At 34.6% G+C, this 21308-nt stretch overlaps 1 long non-coding RNA gene across 1 annotated transcript in view; it reads left to right on the top strand.

Annotated features, from left to right (window-relative positions):
* LOC111413818 (uncharacterized) overlaps positions 1-8348 on the top strand; it is a 65490-nt gene extending 57142 nt beyond the window's left edge. Inside the window, exons 2-3 of the long non-coding RNA XR_002706213.2 lie at positions 7581-7831; positions 7888-8348. This is a non-coding gene — a long non-coding RNA (uncharacterized lncRNA). The remainder of the gene's footprint in view (positions 1-7580; positions 7832-7887) is intronic.
* Positions 8349-21308: the final 12960 nt, after the last annotated feature.

The following is a 21308-nucleotide window of genomic DNA, read 5'->3' as shown; positions in this document are numbered from 1 at the left end:
GAATTAGTGAAAGGGTTAAATCCACTTTTAAATGATTTAATCAAGTTTAATACTAGTCTTTAAAACTCATCTAAATTCAAATTTTTGTCACGTCTCATTTTTCATTTCTTCTCTCTTCTTTGCGGATGCTATATTGAATACAACTCTTACTTTCTAGTTTTTTCTTATCTGTAACCATATGATGAAAAAAATTTGGTGTCGTTTTGTATTTTTAATTTTTGTAATCGAATCCACTTCTATTTACGTAAGTTCATCTATGAATATACACAGTCATTCTTTATAAGGGTGATAACGTAACCAATCGTGATTAATTATTCCAGTATGATTCATCACATTGAGGAAATTATCCATGCAAATTTTAACATTGTTTCATTCTATCTTCTTTCTTACAAAATTAAACTCAGTCTGTCTTATTTCACTTAGAAATCTGCATATTTTTTTGACATTTCATTTCATTTAGTATTACTAATTTGAATTCCAAGCACCTCTTTAAAGTTTATACCCACAATTTCAACTCCCATACGACAACGATAATTTTTGTGGGGTATTAATCTGCAAAAACGTGGAATTAACCAACCCGGTAATATTCCGGGATAGCGACCTTAATAAATTTTCAGGACGACTCGGCAGTTTCGTGGGACGTATAATTACGCGGCTTTTGTTCGTAGAAGGTTAATAACGGCACATATCCTCCACCCCGAAAACAGAGTGCCGAGTTAACGCATGACGAGGGTGAGATGTAGGGTTAACAAGACGCGTCGGTTCGCGGTCATCCCCATCTCTTCGTTCAGGATTACTTGGTTATACCAAGTCGGAAAAACCCTGCGAAAGGATTAGGTGGGAGTAGGAAAAAGTCTGCGTCATGTCATTTTGCTGAATGGAAAGGTTTTTTGCTTAAGATCTTACTGTAGGTCTCAAAGGGTGACTTCTGATGGACTTTGATATTAGAGCTAAGATCTTTCATAACGAATTAAAAACGAGGAAACTTTTTGAGATTTTTATAATTTAAGAAGGTTGAGCTAAGCAGACAACTTCGGAGGTCTTAACGAGAAGCTGTCTAGAAGATGTTCGCAACTGTCTGGACGGGAAAAATCGCGTATTTAATCAAGCATATCATTATATCAGGAAGCCCGAGCGGCGGCGGCGTCGCGCCGCACTGGCCAATTGATGAATGGCCCTGTTAGGATTTTAAATTAAACCTGCGCCTCTGCCAATAAATTAATCCTGCGAGCGGACACGCGGAGTCGAACCTGCGCCATAAATCTGCTTTTTCAATTTTATCGCCCGAACAGTTTACCAATGCCAATTACTTTTTCCTCCGGATGGATTTCCGATATCCGGACGAGATCCGCCGTTTCCATTCTACAAGTCCAAATCTAATTTCGCATCAAACGCGCACCCTCCCATATCTCAGAGCGCGTCTCCATTCGCTATTCCGCCAATCGAGAATCGTCGAGGTTTTATAAACTTCCCGGTTATTGCTTCGGCTGCTCATAAATTATCGCGCTTCGAGCGCTGAAATTGACTCGGTAAATAACCGCTATCTTCTAAGTGTATCGGTCCCGCTGCTCTACGCTACTCTCTGGCCTTTATCCGTGTTTGTATCGTTACAACGACAATAAATACAGCTACTGTATGTATACTCTATCGACTGACAACTGCGTTTGAAATATGACTCGCACCGGTGACATACGGCTATCGTTCGCATAAAAAGCACATTTTGTGTTGACCAAAACTGTATAAATCAAGATTATACGACATCCAGTTTTCATTTTGAAGTTGCATCTAATCAATGATTTTATCTTGAATTTTGATGGATTCACGTCGTCACGTTTTAAAGTATACTAAACGTAAAAACATTTTCCAAATTTTATCTCATATCCAAAATATCTGTATAATATATGGCAATATTATGCATTTTGAATAATCAAACGTGCATTTTTAAGTATCTGTTATGTATAAATTAATATACAGGGTTTCCCAAAACTCCCGGGACGGAGCTATAAGTTATGAACGAGTGAAGAACAAAATTTGAAAATTTGGGAATCATTAAAGAGTCATAAAAGCCACATTCTTAGATAGTTTAGAACTTCCATGCAATGTGGAGTTTTTTTAGGGGATGACCACTCCTACATTTTTAAATAGTAACCCTAGTAGAGTTTTACCTTATTTTAAAGGTAATGAAAAAAGAAACACAACCCCATAAACCAAAACCCGATATCTTAATTTTTTCAAGAATTATGAGGGGTTGATTACCAAATGGTAAAATAAAATGTTTCCATACTTTTTTGCACTTTTATTACGATTTTTATAACAAATGTTCAAATTGTCAACCTTCTTTGATCTCGCAATAACCTAAACGCAAATAGATGGAATTTTGAACCATCAGGAGCATATCCCAAGTGATATTGGTGGTTCTTCAAGTATGCGCTTTTCCTAATCATTGATTAATTCTGGTATTGTTGCATACACTCTACTTTTCAGAAATCCCCAAAAGAAAAAATCGAGTAGTGTTAGATCAGGAGATCGTGGTGGCCACTCAATGTCACCTCCACTACCAATCGAAGGGTTTGGAAACGTACGGCTTAAAAAGTTTCGGACCGCGCGACTAAAATGTGGAGGACTACCATCTGGTTGGAACCACTTATTGTCAATACCATTAGGGCATACGGCAATTGGAACCACTTGATTTTTTAACAGATGCAGATATCTGTCTCCGTCCTAAATTCCCATTAATAAAAAATGGACCAACTACATTCTCTCCCATAATACCAGCCCATACATTGCGACATCTACGGTCTCTGAGTACGACTTTCTCGTATTAAACGTGCATTTTCGTCACTCCAATAACGACAATTGTGCCTATTAGAGAAAGAGCCTTCCTCATCAACGAAAACAACGTTCAAAAGAAAATTTCTGTCAACATCACATTTTTCACGTACTATTTCACAGAAATCCAACCTTCTTTCGAAATCACCTTCGATTCCCATTTTCCCATTTGGTAGTCAACCCCTCATAATTCTTGAAAGAATTAAGATTACGGGTTTTGGTTTATGGGGTTGTGTTTCTTTTTCCATTACCTTTATAATAAGGTAAAGCTCGATAGGGGTTGCTATTTAAAAATGTAGGGGTGGTCATCCCTTCTACATTGCATGGAAGTTCTAAACTATCTAAAAATGTAGTTTTTATGATTCTTTAGTGATCATACTAATGCGATGATGATGCGAAGATATTGCAGATATTGGGACCTTTAACCACATTTGTAGAAATTTCAAGAACTTGTCGAGAAAAGAGGCGTATCGAGGGAGTGATCCTGGTTTTGGGAGCTAGCAAAACCTCTTATTGGATTCGCAACATAATCAATTTAGAACAATTAACAAAAATCTGTCCACACATGTCATCATGTAATTTCTTCTGCGAAATCTAGCGTATCCTTTAGTAGATCAAGAATTCTGTTTAACAATTTCCAGAGCATCGGGGTGTTTCTTCTATACCGATTAGACCAATAGATATTTAATGTTATCAACAAATCTTCAATCCCTTTATTACTACAAGAATTACGTTCAAACATGTTTTATGCTATGGGGTTTTTCGCAATTTGTCAATGTTTAAATCATTGAAATTAGCTCAAATTATCCTCAAAAAGTATTTAGTTATGGTGCTGTAGTTTTAGCTTTTATATGATTTTCAACTTTTTATTTAACACTATAATCAGATATATGGAAGTAACAAAAATGGTATGATTTTTGTTTCATACAATGAATAATAGAATAGTTAAGTGTAGTAGTAATAATCCCTTTGAGTGTAAACTTGTTGTACTGCACCTACGATGAAAGAGATTATTGCATACTGTACGAGGACAGTTTTAATAACGCCTTCGAGCGGTAACGCACAAACTCCGCCCAGAGAATGTAAACAAAACGGTTCCAAAGCTCGCCAACTCGTAACTACAAAATAATCTCGTTAAATTAAAATTACTGCGCTGCGTCGTTTCTCTTTAGCTTGCGAACACGCCGGAACTTTTCCGTAGTGCATTTCGCTGTACGGACTGGTGGTTCATACCATGGTCTAATACAGTGCCCGGAGGCGCGTTCATACATCGTACTGACGGCGGCAAAAAAGGAATTTTATTGAATACTTCTTTTATTCTTTTCTAGGGTGGTCGACGCGGCAACTAATGCAACGGTGAAACATTAAAATGGTTTTATAATTTCTACGTTGAACGGACAAACGTGGCAAACGGGAAAGGGCGGATTGGGAAAAGGGAGAAAGCGAGAGGGCACAAATGGAAGGAACGGAAGCCGTCCCGGAGTTGTGCAAAGCGGGCGGTATTAAGTTTTGCCCACAAGGGAAATAAAATGTATTTATAGTCGTAAAAGCGAAGATTAAAGCCTGGACTGCATAAAGCCCTACTTTATGTCTCTGGGGGTGCAACGCCCCCACCAGGTGCCTTTTTACCGGTCCCGTTAATCCCGCCACTCTAGTTTTAAATTGCTCGATTCGCTTAATTGATACTTCCGGGTAATTACACACGCTGAAAGTCTTGTTGCTTCTCTACCCTTGTTGCTACTGCTGTTGCTGCTTTTGCTGCTGGTGCTGCAGGTTCTTTGTTCGTGGACTGACTGAAGCACTAATTAATTACCACGCTCGTACTGTAACTGTGCAAAATAGATAGCGGAATATATAATTTACGAAGACGAATCTTTTGATCTTTTATATAATCTTGTAATCCTAAAATACTGAAGAATTTTTTTTTTCATTTATCGCGTTAATTACAAACACCCATAACAAGATTAATTCGTAAACATTTGCAATATTCACATTCAAATAAATTTGCAAATAGAGAAATCAATTGGTAATAAATAGAGAATCGTAATTCCCACAACACGTTCATTTGTGAGTGAGTCACTATAATACGCCTACAAACGTGCGTTTACAAAGACGCTTAAATCTCAACTGTCGCGCCCTTCTGAGATGTTAACGAAGGCTCTCCACAACACAGAAAGCGTTGTGTCGCCATATAAGCCACAGCCCCCGATACTCCCCGTTTATTAATAAATCCAATTTGTTACCGTAAAAGTCGACAGTAATTGAGCGATCGATATAATTCAACCGACGCGGACTCAATCAATAACACCATGACACCAGCGGCAGTGGGTGTGTGGGAGGCACACGGTCTGCCCCGGTGTGTTGCCCCACGAACGTCAAACTGGACACATTTGCGTGTTACGGGGACAGGAAAATTGCGGAGAAACTAGCAACCCAACTCCACACTTTAATAACAAATCATTATGTTGAATGATGAAACGTTCGTGAACTGCTATTAGTAAGTTACAAAAAGAAAAGAGCCAAAAATGTGTATTATTATTTTTATTATAATATATAACAATCACTATCTACGCTCAATATGGCGAGAACAGCTGGATATGATGACTATAAGAAGGTATGAGGTGATTACATAGACTTTCTAGGGAGGTAAGTAAAGAAGTGGGGCAAAAATTTTTGGCCAGTATCAAACTCCATTGAAAGTCCCTCATATAACAAAACAGTACAAACATGTGTTTTCGGCACGTTTTCTCCGCTTAAAATGATTTAAACCATCGCTATCAAAATCATATTGAAATATTATTATCAAAACTATTCCAGATTTGAAATAAATATTTATATTAAAGTTTGGTAAGTTAACTATTCCAGATGAGCGAATCGGGGAAAATTATTTTATGGACAAGGCCTAACTTTACAGACGGGGAATGTATTAAACGAGTTAATAGTTGCCCATGTTATAACTATTTCATACTACACAAAGTATGAAAGCTGAAATAATAAATTATTCTCTAAAGTCATTCTATCTTTCTTTGTCTCAATAATAAATTCTTTCACGAAGTCAATCCTCAAAATGTTAATTCAAGGTCAAAAATAAACACAAATGAACGTTAACAAGAAAATCCTGCTTCTTTAACATTTTTGCTAACAATGGTAGCAATATATTCACAAATTCACCCTTAAACCACTTAGGGGTTGATAAACTAATTCAGCGAAAGCACATCTTAAATCTTTCTTAAGGGGAGATCCAATCTTTAATAAAATTGTTGTAAGCTTCTCATTCTATTTACTGTTGTTACCGGAATTTTATAGAGTAGTGATTTTTTATCATTTGAAATTGGCAAATTCTAGGATATCCCATTCTGTGTTGGTAGAAGTCCAGTTTTCTGGTACGTTGATGGAGTTACGAGAAAAATACAAACATATCATAGCTTGTAGACGATACTTGTATTTGTTTAATTTTACCATAAATTGTACTCCTAGAAAAGTTAATTATTGAATTTATGTTAATAAAGTTTATTTAAGTCACTACAAAACGTAGACCATTTAACTTGAAACTTTGAAAATCAAATTTGGCAGCAATGTTTGTGTCAAAAACCTAAACAAGGTAAATGTTTAAAATAATATAAGTAATAAATAAACTCTTGCAAAATCAATAAGACACGATTAAATATATAAATAACAAGTTTAAAATTTAATTATCACTTATTATAGTACAAGCCAAGTCGTGTCATTTCGAATTCCAAAGTCTATCGGATGCCCAGCGTCTCACAGCTGGAAATCTAACTTCTTTGACGGTACATCTCCTAATGTGACACATTTCTCTTCACTTATAGTAAAATAATTTCTAGTAAACAACTGCGTAAGTTGTGCTGCTGTTGTATTAAAACTGTACTCGACCTGATTTTTGTCTATGATATCTAATTTGTGTACTGGTGAATAAGCTAATACCATCCTTACAGATTCCAGCATTAGATTCGCAATCTGCAACACCATTTTCGCCTTTAAAAAACGTTATTATCTATTGGCATGTAGTAACAGATGGAGATGCTGAAATAATTCAAGACGGTTTTCTTCGAAGGCGGGCGTAAGAAAACGTAGAAGTTAACTCTTCTGGATAAAGTTAAGAATGTATGGAATATCCAACGTTGTCGGTTATTAACAATATTAACACTGTGAACTAGAGATGTTATTTTCTGACGCTTCAGATTTTCATCAAATTCCAAATTCTTGAGAGTAGTTTTGAACTAGTACAATTTCATTGGACATTCAAATACTGTGTCGTATGATGTCTTCATGGCAAGCTCTGTGTTTCATTGATGAAATAAATCTCAGGAACTCTTGCTGCAAATGTAAGTTTTCATCTAAATTGTAATCATGATTTGACTGGATATGCCAAGGTTTGTCATGGACAATTTTGATATCACTACATATCGAACAAAGTTCTACTATAACAAAATTTACAAATTCTCTCCCATTATCAGAATGTAACATGCTTCAAATAGAGTGAATACCTGAAGTACTTGATAAGTTATTTCTTCAATCCGTTTGATATAAAGAAGATGTAGAATTACAAATTTGGTAAGATGGTCTAGATATATCATAATAAATTAATATTTTTTGCTATTTATAACAAATATAGATTTGTGATTAAGTTCTTTCAGTATTCTAGTTCAGCGGTTATAACCAGCTGTAAGATGCGCTTCGTGCACGTTTATAAAACTCCTCATAACAAACCTACATCTTCTTTTTCTTAGTTCTCTTCGGTAATGTTCCTGCTGTCGGTGGTTTTGCACCTTCTTCTGCAAGTTGCGATCGCTTGAAGTTTCATCTCCCAGATAATTGCTGGTCATCACCTGTTCTATGACATTGCCTTCCATCTCCCGCTTGCATCATCGAAGACGACACTGAAGTTTTGGATTTGTGTGAGGAAACCCTCATATTATATTTTTTTTATGTTTCGCAAAATTTATGGAGGAACCTTTAGAGATCATCGTCGTTCACTGCTGTAAGTATATTTTGTATTCGTCTAGATGTTTAACCTCTTCTATTATTTTTTCCAAGATTAGATTGAAAAGAAAGGAACTCAGTGAACCTAACCATCCTGTCTGATTCCCAGATCTATCCTCTATCGTAACGTAGAGGGGTGAAATATTCTTAATAGAGTCGTTCTTACCCGCATTCAAGATTCGAGAGCATTAAGGCGATTCTTCGAGATGTATGAAGAATATAAGACTGGATATTCAGCTGAGTAAATATAAATAAAGTTGTTAATAAATCTTAATTTTATGAAAATTAGAAGTAAAGTAGCCACAACAAAGCACTCTGTATGCTTCGACGTTGATCAATAAAATCTTACTTTTTATAGATTGACAGATTACATTCATAGATTGGTTGAGTTGGGTGATAATGCTTTTTACAAACAAAATATATGTTTTTAAAGCAGATAACATTAGAGATGAATATGGAATTATGTTCCACACTTTGTAACAATGCTCATGTGTAAGATGTTAAATCGAATACAAGCTTACAAGTATTAGTTTTTTTATTCGATTATAATTGAAAATATAAAATATTTTTAAAATTTTAATCAAAGTATCTTATTTTATTAGGTACATGTAAATCTTTCACAATATTAACGTTATACAATGCAGAGAAAGCGAGATACAAACATGTAGCGGTATCCAAAACGAATTTTATCAATTCACCATTCAGATTGTACCAATGTCGTAAAGTACTTCGTATATCTATAACAAGAGAATTCAAGATAACAACAATCTGCATATGGGACGTAGTCCCAACCAATTGGAAAAGGGTCGGGGCAATTTACACCCACCGCAAACTGCCTTTGATTAAGAATTGAACGGCCCAACGATATTGGTCTCTTTAAAACAGGGACACGTCGAATAACTTGACGTAAATGTATACGCCTTGATTATTTGTATCACTCGAAACCCACATGAGACCGAGGAAAGCGAGGATTGTTAAGAGTTTTACAGAAAACAAATAGCTACCTTGTTGATTTTCTAACAGATTGTTTGAGTAAATATTGAAATGTAGATTAGGGTATTGTTTAATCCGTGGAATAAATTGTAACTTTTAATGTAAAAACATCTAGTTTCACGAACTCTATCTCATGCCAACTTCCCCCAACCATTACGTTACTTTACTGCTTTAATGCCAACTAATTTGCAACTTCCAAAGTAAACATTACGAAGGCTAAGAGTTCAGCAGTTACGCAAACTAGGTTTACCCTTAAAATTAACAATGCGAGTAATTTTAACGGTCCCCGATTTAATTCTATTTTCGACGACATGTCCTTATTCCATTTAAAGGGGACGACGACATCTTATAAGAACTACTTAGGGATAACTTAGTAGGGACGTTGAGGTAAGTAAAGAATGGAGACAACTGCGCGTACGAATTTTTCTACCCTAAACACTATTATCATTTAATTCCCCACGTGCCAGCTTAAACGGCAATTTAAAATAAACAGTTTGCCTTTCTAAACAACAACCCCTCTAACGATGAAGTGACACCCTTCCGTAAATGGAACACGCTTGGTCCTGTCGATCATCGCCAAAGGAGCTTACCCTGCCTTTATCAATAAAGCCATGCGAGAAACAGGGATGAGCATGTCAAAATGACGACGCCAGCTGACACATATTAATTTTAGTTTAAATCGAGTTTACAGTTTGACGTTAGAAACAAGAAAACAGGATGATGATTTTGTAAAAGATTAAAGTAAATTAAAATACTTTAGAAACCTGTACACAGTGAAACATTTTCAACTTGATCCACAAACGAGACTAATGCAACGAATGCTAGTCGTATAAGATATACACTGTGAGAGACATTAAAATCAGTCGAAATAATCTCTTTGAACATCACACCGGAGTAAAATTAGTAACGCTCGTCCGAATTACAGTGAGCTTCGTCACAAAGGGGATATTTAGCTTTGGACCTTCTGTGCAACATAATCGGGCCGTATAACTTGTCTCCGTAGCGCTTCCAGGCCTGGAATAGTGAAGAGGAGGCATCGCCGCCTGTAAATCATACAAGTTTCAACAGCAGGAATGATTGCCGTGGGACAGATTTCTCGGGCACAATGGCACCTCGACACTGTTACCATACAGTCATGTTTGAACTAGCTTTCGCGTTAAGTTTACCAGCGGCGTAAATATACCTGCTAACACAATGTCAAATTGTCTGATATAGTGTTACAAATAACGTAATTGCTACAGAATAAGATACTTTCCTATAAGGTGTAATTAGTTTTAGAACGGAATTTAATTTACGTGAAATTGTCTTATTGATATTTAGTTATTTATATTGTCTTCCCATAAAATGATTGTAATAATTTAATATGAATCCTGTTAAAATATTTTCTCATCGAATTTAAATGAGTAAAATTGTAAATTATGGTACGCATCCAATTTGTATTAATTATTTTAACACGGTTCAAACTGAGCTTCACGAGTCTTTATACGAGTGGGCACTCTAATACATCATTCGTTCACTGTATCAAGAAATTTATCTGTAGCAGGTATGACGAATGGCACAGACACTCACAAAGGCGTTTCTTTGCATTCATTCCGATATTATGTAAATATACTGTCCGCCCATGCAGTCAATAAATTTCGCCGAACGCACTTCTTTGTAAGGTATCTTAAAACAAATCTGGCGTTGACCAATCACTATATACAAGGAAAATGTTTTAGCATAGATGAAGGCGGGTGTATAATCAAAGCGTAGTTGGCGGTCTAATCTAAAAATGATGCTTCCAATCCGAGCCAAAAGGCTTTTCCCGGTTTTTCCTCTCTCCTGATATACACCTGAAATAAAATATTTCACAGCACGCCAACGTGCGGTACGTTAAGTGCAAACTTTATGTTTCATAAATGTACGCTATATAGGCGCTCCGCTAGTATTTCAGGAATGAATTCTTTAATAAAACGATAGTGCAAAGTTAACCTACTTACCGCTGATGCGAAAATCTAGTACTACTGCACACTTTGCCATGATTAAATTTGAAATTTAAAGCAATTCCACTAAGTAAACTCTGAGCTTGCCTCATGAACAAAGTGTAATGCATGTACTGCAGTTAAATTAAGGTACAAGCACGTACGGTTTTACTTTATTTTTTATCTGTTTATACGCAGTAATATGGGTTAAACATGTTTTTAGATATTATCAGATTGAAAACCGCGAAATCTAGAAAGTAAATACGGTATGTTAATTAATCGTAATGGAACATATAATCAATTGCAATCGAGTTGTTATTAGAAATATAAATAATCACCGTATTTATACTCATATCCGTGAATTGCAAACATTTAGAAAAAAGTTATTCAAAAAATTATTTTTAAGTAATGAAATTTAAATGAACAACTAAGCTGTGATTTTATAAATTTTTGATGTCAATCGATACTGACTTGGCTAGCAATTTTGAAGTTCTTTGAAACAGTTTTTGAAACTTACATGAACATAAGATTTAATGCATCTTTTGTATTCATAAATGTAGACAATATGAGATATGCAAATGAATAACAAAAAGAAAAAAAAAAGACCTTTCTACCATCGACATAAAAACAACAACTAGTCATAATGATTAGATGGACGAGATTGCGTAACACTTCCAGAAAGGAGTTAATATTGCAAAACTTATAAATCAACAACATCGACAATTAATTTAACAAACACTAGAAACTTTCGGGTTTTGCCGTGTGTCTTTTAAGAAAAAGTTTGACATTTCAGATGCCATGTTGCAACCTTCTTCAGAAACGTCAAACTGTTTCTTAAAGGACGCACGGCAAAACCTGAAAATTTCTAGTATTAGTTCTAGTTTTAATTCTAATTTTAGTTCAATTAACACCGGCCATGAAAGCCTTCGTACTTATTTCATTGAAAAATTTAAGGAATGAGACTTCACTCAAGATTTGGAGTTTTGACATATGAGTGACGCTGGTAATTTCAATTTAAGAACTTTTAGAAATAACACAAGTACAACTCGACATGTATATTGCATATTTCCAATAAAACACATTATAGCTTCCTTTACATAGAAGAAAATAAACAAAACATTCAAAATTTCAAAGTAAAAAAAGTCTCTCTAGTTTCCACCAAACGGGAAGCTACAAAACGCAACCCATTAAATGTATTCGAAAACGGAAAGTATAAAATTAGTTGTCTTCGTTGATCCAAGTTTTCAAGCTTCTTTCATCACAAAAAAAAGGACTAGAAGGCGGTTCCCCAAAATGCGAAGTCGATTTACGAATAATCAGTTTTCATGAAACTTCCTTAGTTTTTAACAGTCTCTTCCTGATTCTATCGAACTCATTATCCAAATTCAGTCAAAAACAAATTCTTTTGTCTAACACTGAATGAACAAAATCTAATTCTATATTACGTTCAATATTTCTGTTCTATTTCTATCATTGGATAAGAATATGGAGAAAATCATTATAAGTGAAATTCATAAAGCTGAGAATAAGTGATTGGTTGACTCTACAAACTTTGAATGAAGTTTATCAGGAAGGATAGGTGACGATTTTCTAACTACAGATGTTTTGGAAAATTGTTCTCAGACTTCTAACGAAAAATAATGATTATAACAGTATCAGCAAAATACAAAAAAAAACAATGGTGATAAATACATACAATAGCGTTAAGATTAAAATAAAATAAACTTGAGTTTGGGCAATCCAAACAATAATAGCAAGATTATTACAGATGGAAAGAAGATATACTAAAGACGTAGGATTAAAATCCCAAAATCACCAATGGATGGCATACTACCTAAAGCTGCGTGTTTAATATATTAAGCAAGAATTCCAACGGACAAGGGCATGAAGGTGTCATACGGTAGATTAGGTTCTAACCAAATCAAGCGTCAGCAGAAATTAAGCAGGAATCGATCTCTTTTTCCACTTTTCTAAACCTGCTTCCCTATTGTATTTTATCCTTAAATGATGAAGTTGGTGCTATTCGGTTTTAATTTTGTAAACATTTACGAAACTGACTAGATTTGGAAACAGTCGTAATAATGGTACAATAGATTTTTTTGTCTGTATTTCGTATTATTTCCGTATCTATTAAACTTGTATTATGAGGATTTTTCTCATCAATGTAAAAGAGCAGACAATTTATGTAATATTCTATAATTTATATTCACTTCGAGTAAATATCTAGTTTCCTATAATGGAATTCTTTGTAACATTGATAAAAAAAAACAAAAAGTTCGATAGTTTCAGATGCCAGTTATCTAAAGTGACATGGATTGTGGCTGCAATGCAATCATTAGCTCCTGTAGAGGTTCCTACTATATCTATATCACGATTTCATTGTTCATCTAACGCTGCAGTCCCTCCCAGTTCGCAGTGCAGTTATGAATCACCTTACCGTGATCTACTGAGGCATGAGAACTTATTTACACTAACCTCAGGCAAAAGAAAATTGCAATTTATAACTGCACTGCAAAATGGATTTGACCATAACCTTAGAGTCACAATGGTGACATGGCAGTGTTAAGATAAAAACACAAAAAGTGAAAAGAAAAAGGGTCAGAGGAGTAGATAAGTTATTAAATTAAAGAAATTTATTGGCTTTATTTAAAAAACCAACAAATTTTTTGTTATTAAATTATCAAAAATGTTGAAATACTTCAGCAATAAATGAAAAATAGTTAAATTTAACAACATGTTGTTCTAGCCTAATAGCAACTGATGGGAGTACCATACAGATTCATTATCAACTTTCTTATCGTAAAGTCTATAGCTATACTCATAGTAGACCAGATCCAGCCTACACTATGAAACTGCGTAGTACAAGTTGTACGCGATGATACTAACCGAAATTTGAAATATTTTATCACGATTACTGTTAGGTATTCCTTTGTGATCAATATCTTCAAGAAATCTGCTGTTATCTTAAAGAGTGATGGTGTTCTGGTTTGATTTACTGAGGCACACAATGACTGAATTAATTAAAGAGAAAATGTTGTATTCGTTCAAAAATCGATCTCGACATTAATTAATTAAATTCATTAACCTTTTTGAATCTTGAAGTTAAACCAAATAAACAATTTTTCATAGAAATGTTTTATAATCATAAACCACTTGTTCCCTTTATGGCAAATTCACATATTGCTAAAGCAAATTTAGAATTGACTTAAAAAATAAAATCGATACTATGGTTGCTAAAGAGGTATTTTCATTAAAACAGACAAGATAATCAAGAAGATTAAGGTAGTTGCTTTTAAGCTGAATATTTGAAAACCTTTATATTGGTACCCATAAAAGAGAGCTGGAATTGACTAGTAATATAAAACATGAAAAGCCCTATAATTGAGAAAAAGTTGAATTACTTTATTTTTCGGCAAAGGAAAACTCGAAACGTGTTAGAAATACAGAATCAATTCATGTGCCGGAATAGGATATAGATTACGCTATAAATTTAGAAATATAAGACGTATTTCGTGAAATCATACCCCACAAGGGAACTAACTAACTGTTCGAAAAGTAATCTTTAGCTATATTCTGACAAATGTTTTGCACAAAATAAGAAAATCGTATTGGTACAGTTTTCATATATTCTTTTGGTATTTGTCCACAACGTTCTTTTTTTTATCGACTAAAAAATTTCTTTAATACTTTCGTTAAAAATGAGTTTAAGATTTGTGTCCAGAGTAAATAAAGAAAGGAAGACTTTTTGCTTACTGGTGTACAGTTTGCTAATCCTACAAATTCTGCGAATACATTAATATTTATAATAACATACTGGTTTTATCGGAAGTTTTGAAACTTACTTCTCATTGTTTGAAATAGAGGTATTTCAATTAAAACAGAACATATTCTTTTCTTTTATAAGTTATGATTACTATTAACATTGTTTTTTTTTTTTAATCTTATAAAGGAACTTGTAATATTTTATAATGTGGGTGCGTTAAGCAATTTCCGTGTAAAAGTTAACGTACCGTGAAGTTGAAAATGGACCATTCGCACGTTTATGAATCCCGAATGTAGACGGATTTAACGACTCCGAAAAAAGCTTCGGTAATATTACGTTCAATTTTAATGAGCGCGCTACGTATCCGTGGAGCTTTTAACACAGACTACGTACACATTACACACACATTCAAGCATCGGCATTTTTTTAAACCAGCAGTCCGTCGCGACGCGTCGCTTTGGAGGACGGACATTCATTGTCTGGTCTGTAGGTGAATTCACAATGGGTTTTGTGTCTAGAACGCTAATGGACTTTTATTATGGGAAACAATATAAATCCGCGTTGTTTTAGCTCTGATTAACCTTTTAATTACAGTCCGTCCACCCTCCTCGGTGCCCGATGAACAAACGCGGGTGGTTTGCCGTCAGTCGCCGCAGTAACCCCTCTACACCGCCCCAACGTTCGCCACTCTACTGGAAAACGGCTCAATTTTACCCATTTGCCATCGAAATCCCAACAACAAACAACGGATTTGCTTTAATTAATATTGCGGGATCCAGGATTCAAGTTTGTGTTTTAACGTGAAAAAGGTTTAAAGATAAAAAAATAGGGGTTTAAACAGGATTGATTTTTAGAATTAGTTTAAAATGTTTGTTTAATACTTTTTGTGGATATTGATATTGTACAAAATATTTTAAAACTGATATGAATACATGTTGCTTTTAAATTGTAGAAACTGAAAAAAACGTATTGAATGATATGATTTGGATGGATTTGCATGGAATCTTTATAAATTTTTTACAGGTATAAATTATCATCACACTAATATCAGTTTAAGTTAAAGTAGAACTTTAAATTGTAGAATGGGTTCGTCTTTTTTTCTGATATCTTCGTGTTAGAGTATTGTCATGAATCATATTTCAGTAATCGATATTATACATATATTAGAGTTATAATTCGCAGTTATATTTCTGAAACATATGAGAAAATCTTTTCAGCTTAATACAAAATGAACTTTCATGCAACAACGAACTTTCATTTCGACCTTACATGTTACACAGTTTTTATAGCATTGTTTATATTTCTATCTTGGTGGTTACCATTTCACAATAATTCTGCTCATTAAAAACATAATTTTATTTTCAGCTGCTGTATTTTTGAAAGTTGTCACCTCTTTGGGAGATACAAGACTAGTATTACAAGTATGGCTTAGCAACTATAGGTCATAATATGGCGCAATAAGATTTATACTGTGCAATATATTTATAGAAAAGTAAAGAAACTGATATTAACAATGATATATGATGCTAATATTAAGAATCATCGATACTATTAGAAATGAGCAATAACTTTCTGAAAAACATCCAGATTGGTTATTTCTGCATAGAACCTTCTGGCCATTAGTTTTTAAATTTTCAGCTAAAGTTTTACAGGCTAATAAATCAACCAAAAAAGCTTGAATTATTAATAATATATCTTTTATCCGGGTACAAACATGTTATTTTCCGTAAAATTTTTATTAACTTCAGAGCCATTAATTTTTTCTAAAAGGGCACCACGCCAAAATAATTCAAAAATGTCATAAAGATTGTCATTAAAAATTAAATTCGTTAACCTTTGGACATTCATTAACCTGCAAAACTCTATTTTCACGAAAACTTTGTTAGCTCACATAGGAAATAGGAATACCATTCAAAAGCACACATTCGCGCATGCATCTAAATTATGATGTAGCGTTTCAAAGCGATTCAAAAGCGAACAATAAATCGCCTCAAGTCAAAACGGCTTTGTGTTTAAACGAATTTTATTCTTATTAAAATGTATTATTATCGGGACGCAATAACGCAATCGCGTTTGGCTCAGTACGTATTCCTATTAATGTTAAAGGTTATTCCTGAAAATATATCTGCTAATTGATGTGTGAAATGTGAAAAACAACATTAAAATATATTCGTGTCCTGCCGATGGAAAAAATTGCAGATATGTGAAGGAATTGAAACGAGAAAAGGGTAAAATGCAAATGTATCTTATGTTAGCTTTACAATATTCTTATAATAGGGTGATTTACATCTTACGTTCGTTTATTAAATGTTCCATCTTGGTTAGCATAGAGGTAAAGTTCGATGATCAGTGTTATACTAACTATTCAAGATACATAAAAATAAAACAATCATAAATTTGTGATTTGGACACCTTGGTACTAAAGTTAAGCAGATCAAGTAAGTGAGCTTCCTTACATGGTTTAAATATAAGATTAACTAAAATATCACGTCAATTTTCCAGTACTTAGCTGAAAGATTTTCTTTAGGAGCGCTATTAGGTCTTCCAGACCCAATTTTAATATTGCTAGCGCAGTGCGTATCTACCGTATCTCTTCCGTTATCTAAGATTGTTTTGGATGATAGCTATTTATTTGCAGTAGGTACGTGGTTCGACTCCCATTAAATTGTCCGAACCTAAGAGATGAACACTTTTGCAAAATTGGTTAGTGTAACTCAGAGGTCAAAATAAGAAGAAGGTAGGAGACTTCGGTGGGGAACTAGACCGAGAAGTAGCAGACCTATAATCTCACTGACCAAGTGGGTCATCGAAAACAATGACAATAACTTCACTAAAGCAACTTTAAGATAAAACCGTCGAGAGCGGAATTCGCAAGAAAATGGTGTGAACTTGATCAGAAGAAAAGACAAGAGACCAGACAACATGGTAAGAACAGCGGCTTCCTGTCTGACAAATAGGTAAAGTTCTCAGCGCAAGCATCAATTAAAGAAAGTCTGCCTCAACTTTTTTGCTACATAACATATTTATGGGTGATCCCGTAACAAATCAAAATATCAACGTAATATGAATCACCCGATCAGAATGCAAAATGGGCAATAGGCAAGAAAAGATGAAGACAAGGTTCGCACAATTGCGGAGTATCTAACTTCAGTCTTTCAACCTTATATGACAAACATTTCATCTTCTCGGTGTGATTATAAATTTGAAATCTAGAAAAGTACCTGGTTATGATCTTATTCCAGGGCAAATATTGAATCAAGTACATGATGAGAATCGAGTCCATTACCTACATTTTTAATGCCATGCTTCGACTCGAATACTTCCCAGTACAATGGAAAAAGCTATTACACGGCGACATTCTTGGATATCTCGCAGGATTTTGATAAAGTGTGACATTATGGCTTATTCACTAAATTTAGAAAGTAACTATCTAACCAATAGTATTCCCTACTGCGATTATATTTGAAGAAGAGGTTATTCTTTGTCCTACAGGAATATCAACCCAATCTTCTACCTATACGAGGTTTACATGGCATCTACGATGACGATACTGTTAGCTTGGCCTCACAAAAGGATCTCCAAATCGCTTACCATCTTGTAAAGCACATTCTCAAACTGGGTGAATGAACTAAGCGATGGTGAATCAAAGTAAATGGTAAAAAATCTGCACAGGTCACCTTCACAGTAAACCGAGGGGCATGTCGACAAGTAAAACAATCTTTCAACCTGGGGAAAACACTTTTGGACAAAGTCACAAATGTATTTCTTCTGTATTAGTCCATCCCAAAGCCTATATAGACGTATGGTCATCAGGTCTGGGATACTGTCATTAAGAACTATATTTTAAAAATACAGCGACCCAACCCAACCAATCAGCTCAATTTTAAACACTCAAACTTGTCAAAACTGATAGAAAAATCTTTCAAGTCCAACATTCAACCTGAAAACATCGATATTATTAAAACTGTTTCTAATTTCACAGTGTCGTTTAATTATTATTACTAAATGTCAGTTAGAAACAGTCATCGATGTAATAAAGTCAAATAAATTACATACAAAAACCTTTAAATAATATTAACACGTTTTCAAAATCAAACACAATCCATTGTTCGCGTTATTAATATAGACCTGAGAGATCAACCCCTCCCTCGGTCCGGTCTCATTCATCAACCGCATGTCGATATCATAGCCTAAGGTAAGAATATTTCAATAAAATATAATTTACGTAGAACATCTGTAGATTCACAATTTTTACATTTTTAATGTATGCTTTCAGCATTCACTTAAGCATGAGTGAAAATTACAATAATATTTAGTAATACGTTTTCTATTCAACATTTCTGAAATTTGCATCCGCAACAGCTTGAAGCATAATCAAAAAATAGTGTTTGTAGTTTCGATAATTGCTTCGAGGTCTCAAAATTGTGTTAAAATTACATCCGAAGTTAAGCATAATATTTGTGTTGGTACGGATTTAACCGTATCTAAACGATCATTCATAACTCAAAAATTAGTAATCGCTAATCGTTATTCAAACACAAAGAAACTTTGTATGACATCATAACAAAAACAGCACATAGTGAGTGTAGACCTGTTTAACAAGAGGTTGCATTGTTTCTAATCTATCGTTAACCGGATCATTGTTTAACATAAAAGGGTATTTTACAGAGCGTCAAACGAGCGTTGTCCTGTGATCGTAAAGCCCAACAGTCCACCAGGTTTGTTCGTAGGATGGGTAAGGAGCACGCGAAATCATAAATCGGTCGTAGCACGATGACATTGCCGTACCGTTTTATTTACGGCGTAATTATATTCGGTTATCTGGAAATCTGTACTCTGGTCTCTTCGTTGTGTAAAATGTTTCCCTTTGCTCGGTTCCTTTTAAAACACCACGTTCCACGGTTTTTAACGCCTCCGATCCACGCACGCTTTTGCGCCGCCCGCTGTTTCTCTTTCCATTTGGAGATTACTTGTTGGCACGCTCACGTCCACCCTCGCCGGTCATTTGTTAACTTTAAAATTGTGCTTTTATCTGGAACGGCTTCTTTTTTTTTGTATGGTGACATAATTGGAACTTGGTAGTTGAAAATGGAAATGGGCGTTTTCTTTTAGTGCTAAAAGGATTTTTATTCATAGAAACCCTTCAGATTTCAGATTCATCATTTTAACAACTACAAATTGTTTTTTTATTACAATAATGCACTAAATCAATTTTTCTAAAAGCTTCCCATTAAACGAGCGGTTATAACGTCCGCATTCTTTTTTCCGATTAGACGCTTGTTCGGTTTTGTTTCTCCTATCTTTTATTTTTCCTTTACCTTTGGGGCCCGAATGAAAAGCAATTTTCCGGGGCAATCGAAATAATGTCTTTCATGTTCCAATCCCATTCCGCAGTCCGCCGGCAAGCTGTACAATTGATTTTCGATTTACGCCGCATTGTCAACTTGGCGACGACCCTGAATGGGTCAGGAATTATGTATTTCGTTCATGCATATGCAAATTTAAAATTCGGTCGCCACAGTTATTTGCTCCCTGCCGAAAAACTAATACAAAGCGGTGAATTTTTCAAAATATATTTACCTCATGCATTATGCAACGAACCGCGGTAACATTTTCATAAAAATTGGATCCGAGGCGTGAGGTGCATTGTAGATTTATAGTCCAGCATTGTGGAAATATACACTACCAAAATTCTACTTTTATTTATAACAGTGTCAAAGTTACCTATAATTTATTATATCATAAAAATGGAAATTATCTGCAAGTAACCTAATAAAAATATACATTTACATTTTAAAATTCCATTAAAATATATTATCTAGATTAAACATTTTATTAGTCATTATCTTATAATGAGTTATGATAAGATTTAGTTGTTTATTTTTGAAACGATGCTCTGTCTTAGATATAAACCTCGAGATTCGTGTCGTGCTTTATACTAAAATTGGCAGTAAACCCGACGATAAAACTTCACGTTCCATAGATAGCCATCTGGGCGTACAAAACTGAAATTCTGGCAAGTAAACAAACACGTTCCCAGTGACCGTTGCAAAGAGTTACTTCCGGTCCGGTTCACTTGTAAGGCATAAATCTCTTTTACGAAAGATAAAACTTGTTAAAACGCCGTCCGTTCTTACGGACGTTTCTCTTTTTCCGGGTTCGCACTGTTTAGGCCTCGCGAAACTGTAGATCCGAATTTTGGGTGGAAACTCTGTGATGGCCGATAACGTCGTGAAATCGGTCGGAACTGGAACTTTTTTTCTTAACTTCTAAATCCACCCCATCCGTCGCGGATTACCCGCGCTAAGTCTGATTGATAGCTTTAAAAATAAAGTTTGCCAGAGGACAGTACCCGGAGTTCTCTTCCTCCTTCCGGTGAACGCCTCTTCTTTACGTCACCGTTTCCTGCCTTGAGAGGAAATACAAAATAAATTAGTTGTCGACCGTTTTGTCTTTAACTTTTCCTTCCGATATACTGAGCGGTATTTAATGAGGTATCATTGTAAATTTAATATAGATAGCATAAAAAGAGACGATATACATAACAGAGTTGTACTAAAATATATTAACTTTGAACAACTTTTTATTTACTAAGTCATTTACTTATGAATTAAGTGATTCATAGAAAAGAGCACAGAAAAAGTAATTATTCTTTTTGTAAGTTTAATAAGAAGGGTAATCTAGAACGTAAATCACTCCTTTTGAATAAGAAAAAAAGAAAAATAGAACGACCCGTGTGGGATTCGAACCCTACGACC

The sequence above is a fragment of the Onthophagus taurus genome, chromosome 1, assembly GCF_036711975.1.
Source record: "Onthophagus taurus isolate NC chromosome 1, IU_Otau_3.0, whole genome shotgun sequence".
Taxonomy (NCBI): domain Eukaryota; kingdom Metazoa; phylum Arthropoda; class Insecta; order Coleoptera; family Scarabaeidae; genus Onthophagus; species Onthophagus taurus.
The sequence above is the reverse complement of the archived record's forward strand: the minus strand, read 5'-3'. Positions and strand labels throughout refer to the sequence as shown.